Below are 20,849 nucleotides of genomic sequence, written 5' to 3'. Positions count from 1 at the left end.
TGAACTATTCTACATTGTAAGTTTAAAGGAAATATTTTCAAAACCATCTTTAACATATATGCTATAGTTGATTCCATAATTCATTCAGGAACTTCTAAAATTACTTATTCAGTCATGCTAGTTTTGAAATAAATCTGATTTTTTAAATTGTTAAGCTACTTAGTGGTTAAGAGTACATTCCCCAATTATAAACTCCCAAACTTTCAGCTTGGCACTCAAAGGACCCTTCATCAATATATTTCCAATTGAAGAAGGGTCTAGTTTCTTCAGAATAAGAATACAGGTTTTGGGGCCGGCCCGGTGGCGCAAGCGGTTAAGTGCGCGCGCTCCGCTGCGGCGGCCCGGGGTTCGCTGGTTCGGATCCCGGGCGCGCACCGACGCACTGCTTGGCGAGCCATGCTGTGGCGGCGTCCCATATAAAGTGGAGGAAGATGGGCACAGATGTTAGCCCAGGGCCGTCTTCCTCAGCAAAAAGAGAGGAGGATTGGCGGATGTTAGCACAGGGCTGATCTCCTCACAAAAAAAAAAAAAAAAAAAAAAGAATACAGGTTTTGACTTGAGAGCACCGTGATTAACACAGCAATGTCATCATCTCAGCCCTAATTCTCACTTTTTTTTCTTTTTGGTGAGGAAGATTGGCCCTGAGGTAACATCTGTGCCCATCTTCCTCTATTTTGTTTGTGGGATGCCACCACAGCATGGCTTGATGAGCTATGCATATGTCCGTGCCCGGGATCCAAACCCGCGAACCCTGGGCCACAAAAGTGGACCCCACGAACCTAACCGTTATGCCACCAGGCTGGCCTGTAATTCTCCCTTTTAAAGGAACAAAATGAAAAGGGCCCACACTCTGAGCTCTGATTGTAGAGAGTAACAATAGCAGCTTGTGCTGCTGACTCCTACTGCACAGTCTCAACAACTCTCTTTACTAAGGTCTGAGGATAAAGAGAGCTCCAAATCCCACCTCCTTTCCAAATCCCAGCGATTAACGCTGTAGGTGTTTGCTCTTCACGTCAAGCCAGCCCCAAAGGGCGGGCAGGGACAGTCAGTGGCATAAAGTCAGCAAACAGGGACACTTCCCAACTTTCCTCATCCTCACTGTCTGCAATGAATACATTGTAAGTTTGATTTCAAAACACTGGAATCTTCTACCTTCAGAGGTGTGAAAATAATGATAATACTCGAGTAACTCAGACTTCTAGAGCAACCTCGAGTGATTTGCACAAGTTCACAAGTGGGAGTTGGAATCACAACCAGAATTAGAGTAAATTCAAGAAACAGTTATTCCTGACTTCAAATCTGAACATGAAACCCTGAACTGTCAGAAGAGAATCAGCAAAGTACTGGGTAATTAAATGTTTTTAACTCATGGCATAGGAAAGATGAGTTAATTTATCTTAATGTGGTTCTTATTTTATTTCTTAGATAACTCAATGGAGCGATTAATACTCTAAAACAACAAATGATCATATTACTGCAAGGTCCTGACTTGCTGTGAGATCTCCAAGGCAAAAAGGCTTTGAGCTAATAGTGAAACTCCATCCTCTAGTTCTTAGGTATGGCTCCTTGCAAGGTAGCGTGTCTGGTGCCCTGCTGTTTGGAAATGACCCCAAGGCAGACGAGGAAGATGAAGTTTCAACAGGGGAGACTGAGAATCTCAGAGGATCTGCTCTGTAAAGCAGGGACTCCTGCCTGTGAGTGACAATTTTCAAAGAAGCCTTCACTGGTGATATTGAACAATTGTGACTGTTTTGGTCTTTTGCCCTGAGATGGTGATGGTGGTCTCTGCATTTAAATAATGTGTTGACTCTGGATGGCAATGCTGGAAAATTTCAGAATCAGGGAAACATCATATGGAGTCTTGAAAGACATAACTCAGACATGCAAAATGCATTTTCTCAGACATTCCTTTCTCTCCCTCTCTCTCATTCTCTCTTTCTCTCTCTCTCTCTCTCTCTCTCTCTCTCTCTCTCACACACACACACACACACTCTTTATTTCTTCCCCCCTGGGGAGAAATCACACATTGTATGAAATAAAATGGAATCTCCAATATTTTCTCCCCCAAATATGTTTTCCTTAGTTACCATATGAGAGAAATACAACACAATATACAGGAGAAGTGTTGTGGAATGTTGACTTTTCTAGTCACTTAAGTTTGCTATTTTTCTCAAGAAATTAAGTTATAACACAAAAATTCTGAAGTTGGTGGTATCTCCATGTTGTAAGTTATCATTTAGAGTTTTGCTACTGCCAGATGATTTTAAGCTTTAATACTGTGGACATTGTCTTGGTGCACCATTGCATTTATTATGAAAATGCTCGCCATTGTGAAAAGCTTAAAATAAATTGGGAGTTAGGCCCACATTAGAGATGCTGGCCTCCCGTTGCCCGAAGAGTCAGTGGGAGGGTGGAGGGAGGAAAGGTTCTTTTGTACAGTTCAACTTGCCATATGGGCTCTTGTCTAAGCAAACTCTCCACTGTTACATAGGATGAGAACTTGGCCTTGGAGCTGAATGCGCTGCTGAAATCTGATCAGCCCAAGGCCAATCTGCAGGAAGCTGTCATCTCCCCACAGAGTTCGCAAAACTTAAAAGGGAACCACTTTCACTTTCTGAGTTTTTGTAGACTATTGGCTATTTCTCAGACTGAAGCAGCAAGTCTCATCTTTTGATGAGTTCGTATTGTTTGCGGTCTTTTGTTTGTTTTGTTTTGTCTTGCCCCATCATTGATTTCTCTACAAAACTCTGCATTGTATATTCTGGGAGCCCAAAAGCTGGAAGGTTTCATCAGTGGAGATAAGATCTCCTGCATGTACTTTCATTTTGGCTGTCTTTCCCTTTCTCACTAATCCTCTACACTCTTGCTGCTGTCTTGCAATGCCAGAGCCACACCCTTATTTTTGCCAGGATACACAGAAGTGCGTCGCTTTGAAGTAAGCGCCAGTGATGCGCTCGTGAATCATTTTGTAAACGTGTAAATGCATTTAGAACATAAAGGTAATACCTTCCTTGTAGAGACTCAGTTGAGTCAGTATTTCCCAGAGGAGCCATCTCCATCTGAGGAAATAATAAACCTCTATTCCATAATGACCACATTGTTTCTTCTGACATCGTTTCTCCTTTTAGGTGGATTTATTCTGAGTAGGACAAGGATTAGGTTTGTCTTCACCAAAAAAATTGCTGAAAAGTAGTTGTAATTTTATGAATATTGATGGCAATAAAGTTGTAATTTTATGAATATTGATGGCAATGTGGTGCTTTTAATGCCAAATTTTAAAAATGTTTTCACTAATATAATATTTTCTCTTCTTTTTGCAATGTAAACTTTAACTGTGGAGTACATTTATACCAAACTCTCAAAGAGATATTGCTTGGGTATTAGAGCTTCCAAATACATAGAAAGGAAACATTGTCAGGGAGTTCAAAAAGAGTTAACACTTATTTTGGGTATTTTTAAATGGTTAATACACATGGGACCACTGTGGACTAGGAGAATGAATCCTTGACTTGGAGTTCTTCCATGATTGGTGTGAGATTTAAATAAAACAACAGTTGTTGAATGCCTAACACAAAACCTGGAATATTAGATGCTCCATAAATGCTAATTGAGTGTGAACTTGAATGGTTTGAGGCCCCAGATACAACAAACATGTAGTTGAGATTATTACCATAAAATAAGTCTAAAAACACTAGAGATAGAACAAACAAACATAAAAAGTGTAATCTGCTTAGTGTAATAATTAATTTCATGAATTTTTTTTTTGATGATTATATTTACCCAGCTCACTTAGAAAGCAGAGGTGCTACAGTGATTTAGATCTTCCAAAGTGGGTCTTGAAAAGGAAGAAGAAGGAGGGGGAGAAGGAAAAGGAGAGGGAGGGAAAGGAAAAGAAGAGAAGAAGGAGGAGAGAAGAATGATTATATTTTATGCTAAGCACTTGAAATGGGAAGCACTAGAGCATGGTAGTTAAAAAAAAATTCTAGGAGTGAGACTACCTAGGTTCAAGCCCTGCACTAACCTGTAAGAGCTGTGTGACCTCAGGCAAGTGATTTAATGCCTCAAGCCACAATTTCCTCTTCTTTGAAATGGGGATGATGATAGCACCTACCTTGGGTTGTTGTGAGAATTAAAGGAGATAACAAGTCTAATGCATTTAAACAGTACCTGTCTCTTTGTAAGTAATAAAGGCTAGCTATTAATATATATTACCTCTAGTGCTTATAACAACCCATCAATATAGGCATGTTTCCCCCACTTTTCCAAAAGTAAGTACATTTCTTACTGTGAGAAAGCTGAGAAATTGCAAGCTGACTTTAAGTCTCATGCTCCCCCTCTATGTCTTCCTACTTTATGGTAAGCTATGGAGAATCTCTGAATGGTTCACAAACCACTGCCTTTTAATATTTATGACTTTATTAGCAACATTGTATATATTTTGATTTCTCAAAATTATTAGCATAGTGGTTAAGGATACGTACTTTACAGATAGAGCTTTGATACCAAAGTCAGACAAAGACAACAGAAAAAAAGAAAACTACAGAACAATTCCTCTGATGAACATCAATGCAAAAATTCTCAACAAAATATTAGTAAATCAAATTCAACAGCACATTAAAAGGATTATACTCCGTGACAAAGTGGGATTATTCTTGGATGGTTTGACATATGAAAATCTATCAACATAATACGCTACATGAGCATCTCAGTAGATGCAGAAAAAGCATTTGACAAAATTCAATACCCTTTCATGATAAAAACACTCAACATAGGGGGCCAGCCCAGTGGCACAGTGGTTAAGTTCATGCTTTCTGCTTCAGTGGCCCAGGGTTTGCCGGTTTGGAACCTAGGCATGGACCTACTCACCACTCATCAAGCCATGCTGAGGCGGCGTCCCACGTAGGAGAACTAGAAGGACCTACAACTAGGATATACAACTATGTACTGGGGGCTTTGGGGAGGAAAAAAGGGAAAAAAAGGAGGATTGGCAACAAATGTTAGCTCAGGGCCAATCTTCCTCAAAAAAATTAATTAATTAATTAATTAAAAAAAAACACTCAACATAATTAGGAATAGAAGGAAAGTAGCTCAAATAATAAAGGCCATATATGAAACTTCCACAGCTAACATCATACACTCAATGGTGAAAGACGGAAAGCTTTAACTCTAAGATCAGGAACAAGACTAGGGGGCCCACTTTTGCCACTTCTATTTAACATAGTACTGAAAATCCTACCCAGAGCAAGTAGGCAAGAACAAGAAATAAAAGGCATCCAAATTGGAAAGGAAGAAACAAAATTATCTCTGTTTACAGATGACATGATTCTTATTTCTAAAAAATCCTATAAATTCCACAAAAACACTGTTAGAACTAATAAACAAATTCAGGAAAGTTGCAGTGTACAAAATCAACACACTAAATCAGTTGCATTTCTATACACTAACAATTCAAAAAGGAAACTTAAAAAACAACAGCATCAAAAAGAATAAAATACTTAGGAATAAACTTAACCAAGGAAATGAAAGATTATACACTGAAAACTACAAAACACTGCTGAAAGAAATTACAGAGGACACAAATAAATGGGAAGACATCTTATGTTCATGGATTGGAAGACTTAATATTGTTAAAATGTCCGTATAACCCAAAGTGATCTACAGATTCAATTCAATCCCTGTCAAAATCCCAATTGCATTTTTTTGCAGAAAAAATATTCTAAAATTCATATGGAATCTCAAGGAACCTAAATATTCGAAACGATCTTGAGAAAGGAGAGCAAAACTGTAGGCTTCACACTTCCTGATTTCAAAACATACTAAAAAGCTACAGTAATCAAAACAATATGTTACTGGCATAAAGACAGACATATAGATTAATGCAACAGAAGAGAGAGCCCAGAAATAAACCCACACATATATGATCAACTGATCTTCAACAAGGGTGCTAAGAATTCACAATGAGGAAGGGATGGTCTCTTCAACAAATTGTGCCAGGAAACTGGATACCCACATGCAAAAGAATGAAGCTGGAATTTTATCTTACACTATATAGAAAAATTAACTTAAAATGGATTAAAAACTTAAATGTAAGACCTAAAACTATAAAACTCCTGGAAAAAAACATAAGGGAAAAGCTTCATGATATTGCGTTCGGTAATAATTTCTTCACTCTGACGCTAAAAACGCAGGCAACAAAAATGACGGTAGACGAATGAGACGGCATCAAACTCAAAATCTCCTCCTCATCATAGGAAGCAATCAACAGAGTAAAAAGGTAACCTTTTAAAAAGGAATGGGGGGAAATATTTGTAAATCATATATCTGATAAGGGATTAACATTTAGAACATATAAATAACTCCTAAATCTCAACAATAATGAAAACAATAATCCAATAAAAAAATGCACGAAAGACTTGAGTAGACATTTCTCCAAAGAAGATATATAAATGGCCAAAAAGCATCTGAAAAGATCCTCAACATTATTAATCATCAGAGAAATGTAAATCAAAACCACAATGAGCCATCACCTCATGTCCATAAGGATGGCCACTATCCAAAGCAACCAAAAAAAAACCCAAAAAATAACAAATGTTGGTGAGAACGTGGAATGCTCATACACTGTTGGTACGACTGTGAAGTGGTACAATTGCTGTGGAAAACAGTATGGAGTTCCTCAAAAAATTAAAAATAAAATAACCATATGATCCAGCAATGTCTCTTCTGGGTATATATGCCAAAGAATTGAAGCAGGATCTCAAAGAGGTATTTGCACATCCAGGTTGATTGCAGTATTAGTCACAATAGCCAAAAGGTAGGTGCAACCCAAATGTCCATCAGCTGATGAATGGATAAACAAAATGTGGTGTATGCAAATGATGGAATATTATTCAGCCTTAAAAAAGTAAGAAATCCTGTCACATGCTACAATATGGATGAATCTTGAGGACATTATGCTAAGTAAAATAAGCCAGTCACAAAAAGACAAATACTGTATGATCCCACTTATACACGTTACCTACAGTAGTCAAATTCATAGAAACTGAAAATAGAATGGTGGTCACTGCAGGGTAAGAGGCAGGGCAGGGATGGGAGTTGTTCAATGAGTATAGAGTTTCAGTTTTGCAAGATGAAAAGTTCTAGAGTTCTGTTGCACAACAATATGAATATAACTGACACTACTCAACTGTACACTTAAAAATGGATAAGATGGTAGATTTTATGTTATATGTTTTTTATCACAATTAAAGGTAAAAATTAATTAATTACTATGAAAGTATGGAATATTGAAGAACAGAAAAATGTTGGGGGGAAAGACTTATTTTGGCAGCTGGTCACTGAAAGAAAGTCTACAAAGTAAAATTAATTCAAAATTAATATTGAAAAAATACTTTTGCTTTAGTTGTATTTCACTGGACATTCATCAAACTTTCCTATTGTACAGCAAAAATGCTTGTAATGGGTATTTAATAAATATTTGCTGAGTAGATAAATCTTCAATACATATATTTTAAAGTGATGTTTTCCAATCATTGTAAGTTCATGTAAAACTTTCTCCATAGAAACATCTACTTTGGTAGCATTTTCCCCAAATCCTAAAGTGGTTGTTAGCCTTCTAGACAATTTTTAGAATTTTTAGAATTAAGCTGACTAAAACTGTTTGGGAGAAAGCTGTTATGAATCCATAAATTAATTCAAGTAGGGGAAAATCTACATGTTGTACCACTTGGGAAAAGGAAATTGCATTGTGCTTTGCAAAAGCAAGACCTTGGGGTGGGAGAGAGAAATAAATAGAAACAAAAAATCAAAGATGGGAAGAGAAAAGAGGAAAAGGATGAAAGGAAGGACAGGGAGTTGTAATAAAAGAGAAAGATAAATGTCTGAATAAGTTTAAATTTAAGGAAAACTATTTAGAAGTTGAAGATCAGACAATAGTGAGAAAGTTTACACTATTTTAAAAGTAAACTCCATTGAGCTGACCTAGAAACAGAAAATTAACACCTTTAGAGAGTACGAGGCGTTTCTTCTAGTTAATACAGAATTGGTTTGGTTTGAATTAGAATAGTGTTTGCTAGGGGTTTTCGCAAATTGAGAGATGAAGAAACTTGAACTAGGTCTAGAGAAGTAAATATAATACAAATTATTTCAGTTAGCAAAATGTGTTTAAATATGAAAATATAGAAATTAAGGCAAAGGAATAACACACCTGTTATAGTATTTACACATACAGTTGAGACCATTCAGATAATGTCTGCAAAGAACTCCCTCCATGACCCAAGCTGTATGAGACATTTTGAGGGACACATAAGGGACATATATGGTCCTTGCCTCCTAAAAAGCTCACAATCTCCCTCAGAAGAGGACTTACATACAGTACATGAAAAACATTGACTGCAATTCACAAACTTATTCACTGGGGCCTTACTGAAAGTAACCATGAACTCAAGGGTGTGGACAGCTGAGAACGGGAGGGTAAATCTAGGTGCAGTGATCAGGAAAGACATAGACTGAGTGTTATTAAGATTTGGGGAAGAGAAGAGAGAGTAAGAGAGAACTCTGGGAAGGGGAGACGCTGTACAATTGTTTGGCAGGCTATTCACATTTTTTTGGAACAAAGGAAATGTTGGCAGAGGCAAAGAAGAGAATATAAGAAATCTGGGTTAATATCACAAAGCATAGAACAGGTCTCTAAGATAGATGCCTAACGATGGAGATACAGGAGTTAAAGATGACTGAAGTTTTTCATTGAAGAGGTATGGGCTAGGATGCTCAATGACACATGGAAATCATTGAGAAAAAAAAAGATTGGCTGTAATGGCAGGTGACAAATTATTCATAGAGCATTTTTTCCCAAGGCTGCATTTGACCAACTTCTACCACCTTAGTACATGGTTCCTCTCTCTCTCTCTCCTTTCTTTTATTCTGCCACAAGGCACAGGGAAATGGACTTTCACAAGAACTCAAGTTGCATTTTTAAATAATCCTTGTTTGAGGCCTGAGTTCTCCCTGCAGACTCTCACACCATTTGTCCAGGAACCCTCTGGGAAGTTGAGACATGTACCTGGTTTCTGAACTCTGAGCTGGTCAGGGGTGCTTTTTTTGAGCTAGGACAGTCCAACACCAGGCAGAGATATTCCAGGAAAACATTTATTCAGACTGTGAACACAACCTCACAGGCACATCTGTTGTAAAGTAAAGATCAATTACAGAAAAATTCTAAAAGAAAAATTCTTAGATGAATAGGTGAATAGGAGAACAGGTAACATTTTAGGTGGTATTTTCAGAAATACTTGACCCAAAATATTAAATATTTATTGAGCATATGTGCCTGAGTTATTGCACTATTTTGATCTCCTGGGTAGCTGTCAAACTTACCCTTTCATTGAATGTGTCTAGAAGACGTTCTGTCCAGCTCCCACTTCTGTTCTTGCTCTCACTTTCTCTCTTTGCCCTGAACAAGATAATGCATTTGCTTGCTGAAGCTGATTTTCTTAAGGCATGTAACGCGCTGTGGTTTTCTTAAGTAGCCAGCAGGAAATTTCTGATAGGACCTTTAACCTTGCTGCACCACAGGACTTGACAATGGAACAACACCATTGTGCTGTAGTTTGATTATAAAATCTGGTTAGATAAAATATAAATATAGATATATAACCAGCTTTTTATATATATACACACAAGGCAAAAGGGCTATTAGGCACAGATCAAGTCTTTTTTCTTTTTTTTCCCCCTACTTTTCCTTGTTATTATTGAGGGTGACGTGTTAAACTTGACTAAAGGAAGATGATCCTGGCAAAGGATTGAATGAGAAGGTCTCCAAAGACTCAAGGAACATTTCCAAAGTCTAACTTCTTCCAATGATGGAAATAAACTAAATTATAATTTGAGGCTCCCCACTTATGTATAAGGAACAATCACTAAAGAAAAAGAAAATCTTGGGCCGGCTCCCTGGCATAGCAGTTAAGGGCGCATACTCCACTGCTGGCAGCCCAGGTTCGGATCCTGGGCACGCCCCGAGGCACCGCTTGTCAAGCCATGCTGTGGCAGCGTCCCATATAAAGTGTAGGAAGATGGGCACAGATGTTAGCCCATCTTCCTGCTGAGGCCAGTCTTCCTCAGCAAAAAGAGGAGGATCGGCATGGATGTTAGCTCAGGGCTGATCTTCCTCACAAAAAGAAAAGAAAAGAAAAAAAATCTTGCAGTGTTAAATAACGAAAATCTGACTAGATCGAGGCAAATAGCATTTCACATTTAAAAAATACATTACGTAAATAATTTTCATAATATTTATATAATTAGGAAAGGTTGCCAACATATTTGTTTATTGATTTATTTATTCCACTAACATTTATGGAGCATCTGCTATTAATCCAGGCACTGTGCAAGGCATCAGCTGAAGAAGACTGCTCTCGTGGGGTTTGTATTCTGGTGAGAAGAGACATGCAATTTTTAAAAAATGTAAAAACACTTCTAGCAGTTATATGATAAAGGCTTTGACAAAAATAAGTCGGAGAAGAGGAATAGGCGTGCTGGGAAGAGGGTGGTTGTCATTTTAAATATGGTGTCAGGAAAGGCTTTCCTTAGAAGACAACATAGGATCAAAAAGCTGAAGGAGGTGAGCTCATGTTTATGAGCCTCACTCAGGTAATATATCACACTGTTTTACTGGGTCATCAAAGCCATGAGTTCCATAAAGGATTCAACTCCAGGCTAATTCTTGTACAAAATTGATTGACATATTAGGTGATCCATTAGCAGCCTGTGTTCTCACTATGGATTATATTAATGGGCAATTTATCTAACCTTTTTGTGCCTCAGTTTCCTCTCATGTAAAATGGGGATAAAAATAGTACCTACTTCGTCAGATTGTGTAAGGATAATTGTGTGGTTGCCAGGAAAGTGCTTAGAACATCATCTGGTATTTAATAAGGGCTATGTAAGTATTAACTTGTTTGTTATTATTGCTATTGTTTTTTATAAACAAAGAAATAAAATATGAACAGGCTAAAACATCTCATAGCTTAGACTTTATGTTGGAGGAATGATTGTTATTAAACTTTTGGTGATATCAGTGAAGAGTAGTTAATTTGTTATACAGTTACAAATGTTTGACCCTTTCCCTTTATATACAGTTTAATGTCTGACTTTGGGTTTATGAAATGGATAAAGTGTAACAAGAATTTTTGGGAGTGGGATGGAGTCTTCAACATCAGTGGGATGTTGTGAACCAAGTATTGCTTGGGGCAAAGATTTTATCCCTTATTCCCTATTTAATCATCTTGGGTGGTCCCATTATTATTTCTTTTTTACTTGGCATAAACTTAATAACTGTTTTTAATCATCATATTGCAACATTACATTCTGTAAATGACATATGAATTTTGGGAAGAAAGGAAGCATTGAACTAGGATACACTGACCTACAGGGAATAAATTGAAGGAAACCAGATTCAATTATCTTGTTACCTGGTATGTTTACAGAAGTGGAATGTGATGAAAATTCTACTGTTGCTTTCAATACTCTGTGAAAAACCAAATGAGATCTCTTTCACAGAGTTATTGCCTTGTCTGATGGGCTGCACGTCCACAAGAATAGGATCCCAAAGTTAAAGGAGTACCACTCTAGTTAATGAAAGATGAAAGTCTAGATTTCTCTATCAGCAAAACTGTTCTTTTCAGCATCCCAGTTTTCTCCAATGCTGTGTTAATAACTCTCTCTCTCTGTTATATTTTTTGATAAAATGAATTTTATTTATTATTTATTTTTATTTATATTTATTTGTTGTTTATTGAGTTTTTTTTTAATTTTTTGTTTATTGCAGTACCATTGGTTTATAACATTGTATAAATTTCAGGTGTACATCATGATACTTCTATTTCTGCATAGATTACATCATGTTCACCACCCAAATGCTAATTACATTCTACGAAGCTGACATTACCCTGATACCAAAAGCAGACAAAGACAACACACAAAAAAGAAAATTACAGGCCAATATCACTGATGAACATTGATGCAAAAATCCTCAACAAAATACTAGCAAATCGCATACAACAACACGTTAAAAAGATTCTCTCTGTTATATTTTTTAAAGATTCGATAAAGTTGAAGTCCCAAAACCAGAATGAGTTGATGCTTACTCTCAACTATTTGAAGAACAAAAATAGTTGTTCCCTAAACAAACAAAAAAAAAAGGTTTAAGTAGAATATATTTTCAACAACCAGAGCCAAAAGAGTAACAATGTATGTTTTTACTTCTTTTCAATGTCCTTTCTGTTACACTCCAAGTCCATTTGTACCAACAGTAGCAACTTTCTTTTTTTCCCATATAATCAAACATTTAACCTCACAGGGTTATTAATCACACTTTGCACTTAGATGGCCTGAGTTTGAAAAGGCATTGCTTAGAATTCTATAAACAGTCATTAATCCTTAAAAAAAAAAAAAAAAAAAAAAACTTCAGGAGGTTATATGCTTTGTAATCATTTTATTCACATTATTGAGTTTATAGAATTATCATAGGCTTGCCATTTTTCGTAGAATCCATGCTCATTAATGATTTTCTAGGTATGAAAACAAGTGGTAGGTTTGATACAGAGAAATTGTTGAAAGATCCTGGCTACTTTGCCTAATGCCAGCCGTCTTTCAGTCTTTCACTTTTTTCATTTTTTGCTTGGAGGTCATTTTTTCCACAAAGGTTCTCTGACACTGGAGTAGGTCCCCCACTCGATGTCCCATTGCCCTCTGTGAGTTGCGTGCACTGGCACCCACACATATGACATCATTTGCTTATGTAATTATATTTTTCCAAAATGAGACTGTAGATCTAACAACGTAATTTGTTTGACTTATTATTGCTTTTCCAATCCCTCGCATGTTACTCATAGTAAACAATATACATTTGTTATTGAACCATGAGTGCAATGTGGCTCTGAAGTTCTGAGTAAAATTCAGTCTCTATCATGAACTAGTTGTGTGACCTTTGGCAAATTCATTAAACTTTCTAGGGCTCAGTATCCTTTGCTAAAAGTAATAATGCTAACATTTTGGGAGAAATTTTTATGTATCAAATGTTATGAGCAGTGTATTAGCTCATTAAATCCTATAAAAATTCTACGAAGTAGATACTCATATTATCTTTAATGTATAGTTGAAAGAATTAAAGCCCAGAGGGATTAAGTAACCTGTGTATTAGTAAAGCAAGTAAGTGACAGAATTGGGAATCCATACATTCAGGCTCAAGAGCCCAGGCTCTTAATCATTGCCCTATATGCCTCCCTACACCCTCAAGTGATTTTTCAGTTTTGTTTCTAAATTAACGTTAAACAGTGGTGAATTTTTTTTTTTCCTGAGGAAGATCCACCCTGAGCTAACATCTGTGCCAATCTTCCTGTATTTTGTATGTGGATTGCTGCCACGGCATGGCTGCCAACAAGTGGTGTAGGTCCATGTCTGAGAACCAAACCAGGGGTGCCAAAGTACAACATGCTGAACTTAACCACTTGGCCATGGGGCCGGCCCCAGTAAAATTTTTTAAAAAAGACTTTTCCATTGATTGGATCTGGTTATGAAACCTAGCCCAAGCTTTTCTTTTATAACTATTAGCTCTTAAGTTGGTTGATATTTAACACTCTTATTTCTAAAACAGTCATAATAATATTTACCCTGTTGTGTTTATCTCATAATTAAATAAACTAGTGTTCATAAGGTACCAGCAATTAATAAACGAAATGATTTTAGTGTTGGAGTAATAAAAATAATAGGAATGCTCATGCAATTTGATTTAAATAAAATAATGAATAGTTCCAAAATATGTTTTTCTGAAGTAGCATATAATTAGGAGGATAACAGATCCTCATTTTCAAATTAAAGATCTGCGAAGAGAGTAGATCTTAAAAGTTCTCATCACAAGAGAAAAAAATTGTAGCTATGTTAGGCGATGGATGTTAACTAAACTTATTGTGGTGATCATTTCACAGTATATACATAATCAAATCATTATGTTGTACATCTCAAACAAATACAATGTTACATGTCAACTATATCTCCATAAAACTGGAAAAAAGGATCTACAGTGGCTGAGTTACTTAGAAAATTATATTTTTTATTTACTTTGGGGTAACACTTCATCTCGTCAATAGCTTAGTCTGGTTTGAAACACAGACGCTGCTAGCAACAATAGGAAGAAAACAAACCCTGTTTTATTTAATTAGGCAGGTAATAATACTCTAATGTACAGATGAGACAATGGAGGCCCATGTGCTAGAAAGAGGCAAAGCCAGGATTTGAAGATGGATCTATCTGACTCAGATGCTCTGTGCTCTTAATTGTTACATTACTTGCTATTGAAAAGCATGGTTTTAGGTAATATATACATACATTTCTCTACCACGCTCAAATAGCTTGACCTAGCTTCTGTTCATGGTACTCATCTCCCAGGAAATCCATTAATTCACTCAACACGTTATTTATGATGTGCACAATTGAGAAGGATACACTGTGTGGACAACACAGTCTCTGGAATTAATTTTAAGCGTATCGAGGAAAGTCACTGTTTCACTTTCAAAGAATAGAGATTTATTACTAAAAATTTAATTTTATAGCATTCCAGTTTACTCAATTATTTTTTTCAAAATCAGCAGACCTGAATAACTTGGTTTTCAGATGAACTGGGCTAAGCAGGCCACAAGGCAGAATCTTCTCAGAGAGAGAGAAGAAAAAAATTTGTTAAATGGGCATTCAGCCAGTCTTGAGGAATGAACACAGCGTTTCCGAGTCTTCAGAATATTAAGAACAGGTCATAAGTAAAAGAAAATAGGAAATAAAGACCGGAGGTTGGGAAGCCTGGAGTCAGTTCAGACTGTCTGAATCACTTATGTTGTGGTGGTGATTTGAGCTGACAAAATGTTATTGGAGGGATCACTATCCTCAACACTGTTTGCTTTGGGAAGTCAGGCAGAGATTTATTATGGCTGAAAGCCTTTACAGCTGTCGGATGTAAGTGCTGGGTTAAGAAAGTTGAAAATATCAGCTGAAATTAATAGCATGGGTTGTGATTTTGAATATTTGCAACAGTTGCGATGGAGGGAAAAAAAGCCAGAGACCACAGTTTTATTCTACATCTATGATTATATCTGGATGCAAAAAAAATATGATATATCATGCAAAGAGAAAGGCAATCCAGTATCCACTGAATATAATCCAGGTATCTGAAATGCCAATATACAGGACTAACAATTAATGAGATGTCATTTTGATGTAAGTAAAGATATTAGATTTAATATCTAGAACAATACAAGAAAGGAAACGCTGGAATGGATGTCTTTCTAAAGAATGTTCATCTTGTAGAGTAACAATCACTACAATTCATGAGTGTCTGTAAAGACACCAAGAAAAATATATTTGGAAGATGAAGAGAGATAAATTGATGATAGGTAGATAGATTACATAAACTGATAAGTATGTTAAACAACTAATCATTATTTCTATATCTCTATCTCTACACATGCAATTGTTATAATTATATTTATCCAGCTATCTGCCTTGGAAAGTATAAGCTCAATTGAGCACTGAGGGAAGATTTCAGGTTTTGCTTTCATTTCTATGTCTATAGACATAGTGGCAGAGCTGCAAACATCTTAAAGAGTTCAACAGACTTTTGTGATGCAGAACTACTCAGAGCTAATGTTTATTATAAAACTCTAAGTATGGGAGTATATTACACAGTGGTTTCTGAACTTACTTGGCTAGGAATCCCTTTCTTGGAAAGAATCTCATGGGTTAGTTTGCCCTGAACATACTATGAGAAATACTGTTTCTGAGTGGGATGTATATGTTGAGAAGTTCTTCCATTACTTGTCCTAGATAACTATACTCACTAGATACATAATTCAGAATATGGACACATAAGCATAGTAAAGACTCAAATATTGTTGAATGAATCAATTATACATATAATAAATGTAACACCTATGTTCCTGCTAAGGGATATGCAACCTAATCTCAATTAAAGCATGTATCTGTCCACATTTAAACAAATGCCAACGTGCACTGTAGGCTCTGGGATGCTGATTTTAATATTGACATGCAGATGCCAATGACCCAGATCACTATATTGTTACTGTAGCCTGGTGTGTTATCTGACCAGTTACCAATAAAATGCGTTAAGAATGTGGAGGGAGGGGGGCTGGCACAGTGGAGTAGTGGTTAACCTCACGCACTCTACTTTGGCAGCCTGCGGTTCGTGCGTTCAGATCCCAGGCGCAGACCTAACACCACCCATCAAGCCATGCTGTGGCCGGCGTCCCACATACAAAATAGAAGACGACTGGCACAGATGTTAGCTCAGGGCCAATCTTCCTCACTAAAAAAAAAAAAAAAAAAGTGGAGGGCAGGAGTAATGGATATTTTGACCAGATAGACATGATTTCAACTAGTTATGTTTTTATCAAAATATGATTGTCATAGGATAATGAAATATTTCCCTCTCGATTATGCCTAAATCTTGTGTTTACCTTGGTTACTCTCGTCATTTTATCGCTTTCATGATTTTAATTCAGCTCAGAAATAGGTTAATAAAGTAATGATGTAAAGTACAGATGGAAATTGTACTGAAAGAGAGTCATTAACATGAGTGATTATTAATAAATAATTTTTAAAAATGAGAGTCATATCATGTCATTCCGTCTCCATTGCTTCAAATCCCTGCAGCTCCCGAGTGGTCTTAGGATAAAGCCACACATTGTCTCTTCTTTTTCTCTCTCCTCTCGTCTCGTGTCACCACCTCCCTCACTCTTTATAGTTCAGCCAATCTTTTCTCACACTCTTTACATTGCAGCCAATTTATTCTTCTCTTAGTTTTTTTGAACAGTCCATGCCATTTGCCCATTCTGTTACTATGACCAAAATGCCCTCGTTCACCCACCCAAAGGTTTCCCCGACCTCCCCACCAACCCTAAGGCTCTTATTATGTTGAAGAGATGACGCTAAGTGATAAATGAGACAGGACACTTGACTGAAAGATAAAAGCAGAATGACATTGCACCTGTGGCTCAGTGTGTGGCAAAGGAGCAAGTTCTTGAGTCTAATGAATGGCCGTCTGCCACAGTACAGGGGCCCCTCTGCCATATTCCAGCAACTTTACGTAGCCTTGTGTTATAGGTTGAATCAACACTCCCCTCAAATTCGTAGGTGAAGTCCTAACACCCAGTACCTCGAATGTGACCTTACTTGGAGATAGCGTCTTTGAAGAGTCAATTAAGATAAAATGAGGTCATTAGGGGGTCCCTAATCCAATATGCATGGTGTCCTTACAAGAAGAGGAGATTAGGACACAGACACAGAATGAAGACCATATGAGGACACAGGGAGAAGACGACCACCTACAAGCCAAGGAGAGGGACCTCAAAAGAAGCAACCCTGTCCACACCTGATCTCAGACTTCTAGCCTTCAGAACAGTGAGAAAATATATTTCTGTTATTTAAGCCACTCAGTCTGGGGTGCTTTGTGATGGTAGACCTAGAAAACTAATACACCAAGCACGTCCTTATTAGTAGGATTCTGCAATTTAAGTTTCTTCTGCCCCCACCTAAGGAAAGCATAGCTCTCTAATCCATACCCCATCACAAGTATTTCCTCAGCTCCCCTCTGTTCTAAATCGATGGTAATAGATATTTTCATGTAGGATGGGTATTTTGTTGACGCCTGAGACACTATAATTGGTCCTGAAGACAGATACTTCCCAGACTAAGGGCTGCTACCTTAAAGTGTGCCAAAAGAGAATCTACGGCATAAAACATCAACTACTTCAAAAATTAAATAGGCTTATTAAGAGGCAATTGCAATTCAATAGAATTTAGAATTATTTATTGGGTATCTACTTGGTACAAAGCATTGAGTAGTTACTGTGTAGAATATAAATGTAAATATGACCTCCTCCCAGCCGTACAGAGTTCACTGTCTCAAGTGGGAGAAGAAATGTGCAAAAGTGTTCTCACAGACAATTTTGGAGTCATTTCATTCAAGGAGGGTGACTTCAATCTGACTAAAATTGATCTTACTTTCCCTTATTGGCCCCAGAAATGACTCTGTTTTCTAAATTCTTAAACATGGGCTTGAATAGAAAACTTCCTTTTTTTCAATCTCAAATATCATAAACCACCTTGTTTCAAATATGGGAATAAAACATGTACTAGATTTTGATAGAATTCTGCCTTTGAAAATTGAGATACTTTGAGGAGTTTGGTAACTTATAAAAATTTTCTTAGCACTTACAATATACTAAGCACTATTCAAAATCCCTTATATATCTTTTTATTTAATATTCCCAACATCTGAAGAGTTTGCTTATGTCATTTCCTGCATTACAGATAAGGAAAGAGAAATTTGGGGAGTTTGAGTAGCTACTAAGCAGTGGGGACAGGCATGAACACCAACTGATACAAGGGGTCTTAGGTACCATGCTCACTACCACGTACATTTATTTTTTTATAATTTTATTTTTTTATTTTCCCCCAAAGCCCCAGTAGATAGTTGTATGTCATAGCTGCACATCCTTCTAGTTGCTGTATGTGGGACGCGGCCTGAACATGGCCGGAGAAGCGGTGCGTCAGTGCACGCCCGGGATCCAAACTCCGGCCGCCAGCAGCAGAGCGCGTGCACTTAACTGCTAAGCCACGGGCCGGCCCCACGTGCATTTTTATAATTTGTAACTCAAATAAGTCTTTTCCCAAAACTGAGTGTCTAAGGAACCAAGGGACCCTTAAAACGGAGACGTTCTGTATAAACATTCATTTAGCATTTGGAACAAAATAAGGGTGGAAACATAACTATGTCTAGATAAAGCAAAGAAAATATGCACTTTAAGACTGATTTCCTAATCAAATTATCACTGCATTTCTAACAGCCGCATAACAGGGAAAATTTCCCACCAACACGGCTTCATGTTTAAGCTCCATATCAACACTCTTAGGCAAAACATAGCCCTCAAAGCTGATAGATGAAATGCTTTGGGGAATCTCTCCACACTTTACGTATCAGGAGATGATGCTATTTTTTGTATGTACTCGTGGCTCACAGATATTGGCCAGCCTTCAATGACAGTCACATTCAGAACACATTGAAAAGCAACCAAATACCGTTTGGGTTATATCAGTTTAATTAAAAAAGAATACAAAAAAGATTGAGAACGAAGTACAAGTGATATCTAAAGTACTCACGAAATGCTGAGCAGAAATAGTCTACAGTGTTAGTGGGACTTGTGCTCCTTGTTAAGATGCTAGAAAGATAGTCTTGTCTTTAACTAGACTCAGTCCCCACCTCCTGCAAAAAGTTGGTATCTAGCTATATTTCCTCTTCATTTTATAGACATTCACTTAAAATTGAAATAATAATCATCTGATCAATATTCCCTTATTAAAAAGATAGGACAGGGCTGGCCCGGTGGCGCAAGCGGTTAAGTGCACGCACTCCACTGCGGAGGCCCGGGGTTCGCCGGTTTGGGTCCTGGGCGCACACCGACGCACTGCTTGGCAAACCATGCTGTGGCAGGGTCCCATATGAAGTAGAGGAAGACAGGCATGGATGTTAGCCCAGGGCCAGTCTTCCTCAGCAAAAAAAAGAGGAGGATTGGCAAATGTTAGCACAGGGCTGATCTCCTCACAAAAAAAAAAAAAAAAAAAAAAAGGATAGGAAAACTGATTCCATAAAATATTTGAAAAATAAAATTCTAAGTCTGATTGGCATTTCAAATTCATGGCTATCAACATGCAAAATGTGTAGTGAGAAATTAGTAGATCTAGCTTACTAGATCAATTTTGGCAGTAGTATAGAATAATTTAGTTACTTTTATTATAAAAAAACAGATGGTTCCAATTTACTTTGTCTTGTTTGTTGTTCAAATGAGTTAATTCATGGAAAGCACTTATCAAAATGCTGGAAACATTGTGAGGGCTCAAAGTTAACCACTGCTGTTTTTTTAACTGAGGTTAATTGACATATAACATTATATTAGTTTCAGGTGTATAGCTTAATAATTTGATATTTGTATACATTGTGAAATGATCATCACAAGAAGTTGAGTTAACATCTACCACCTTACATAGTTACAAAATTTTTTTTTCCTGTGATGAGAATTTTTAAGATCTACTCTCTTAGCAACTTTCAAATATGCAATCCGGTATTATTAACATGGCAACATTGTCACCAAGCTGTACATTACATCCCCAGGACTTATTTATTTTATAACTGAAAGTTTGTACCTTTTGACCTCCCTTCACCCATTTCTCCCACCCCTCGACCCCCTGCCTCTGGCAACCACCAATCTGTTCTCGGTATCTATGAGCTTGTTTTTTTGGTTTTTGTTTGTTTGTTTGTTTTTAGGTTCTACATATAAGTGAGATCATATGGTATTTGTCTTTCTCTGACTTGTTTCACTTAGCATAATGCCCTCAGGGTCCATCCATGTTGTTCCAAATGGCAGTTTTTATTCTTTTTTATGGCTGAATAGTATTCCCTTGTATATCTATACTCCGGTTTCTTTATCCATCCACCCATCCATGGTTACTTATGGTGTTTCCATATCTTGGCTATTGTAAATAATGCTGCAATGAACATGGGAGTGCATATATTTTTCCAAGTTTGTGTTTTCATTTTCTTTGGACAAATACCCAAAAGTAGAATTGCTGGGTCATTTGGTAGTTCTATTTTTAATTTTTTGAGGAACCTCTATACTGTTTTCCATAGTGGCTGCACAAATTTATATTCCCACCAACAATGCACAAGGTTGTCTTTTCTCCACATCCACACCAACACTTGTTATTTCTAGTCTTTTTGATGATAGCCATTCTAACAG

This window comes from Diceros bicornis, chromosome 36 (genome assembly GCF_020826845.1).
Source record: "Diceros bicornis minor isolate mBicDic1 chromosome 36, mDicBic1.mat.cur, whole genome shotgun sequence".
In the NCBI taxonomy this organism is placed as follows: domain Eukaryota; kingdom Metazoa; phylum Chordata; class Mammalia; order Perissodactyla; family Rhinocerotidae; genus Diceros; species Diceros bicornis.
Note: the sequence above shows the minus strand (reverse complement) of the source record.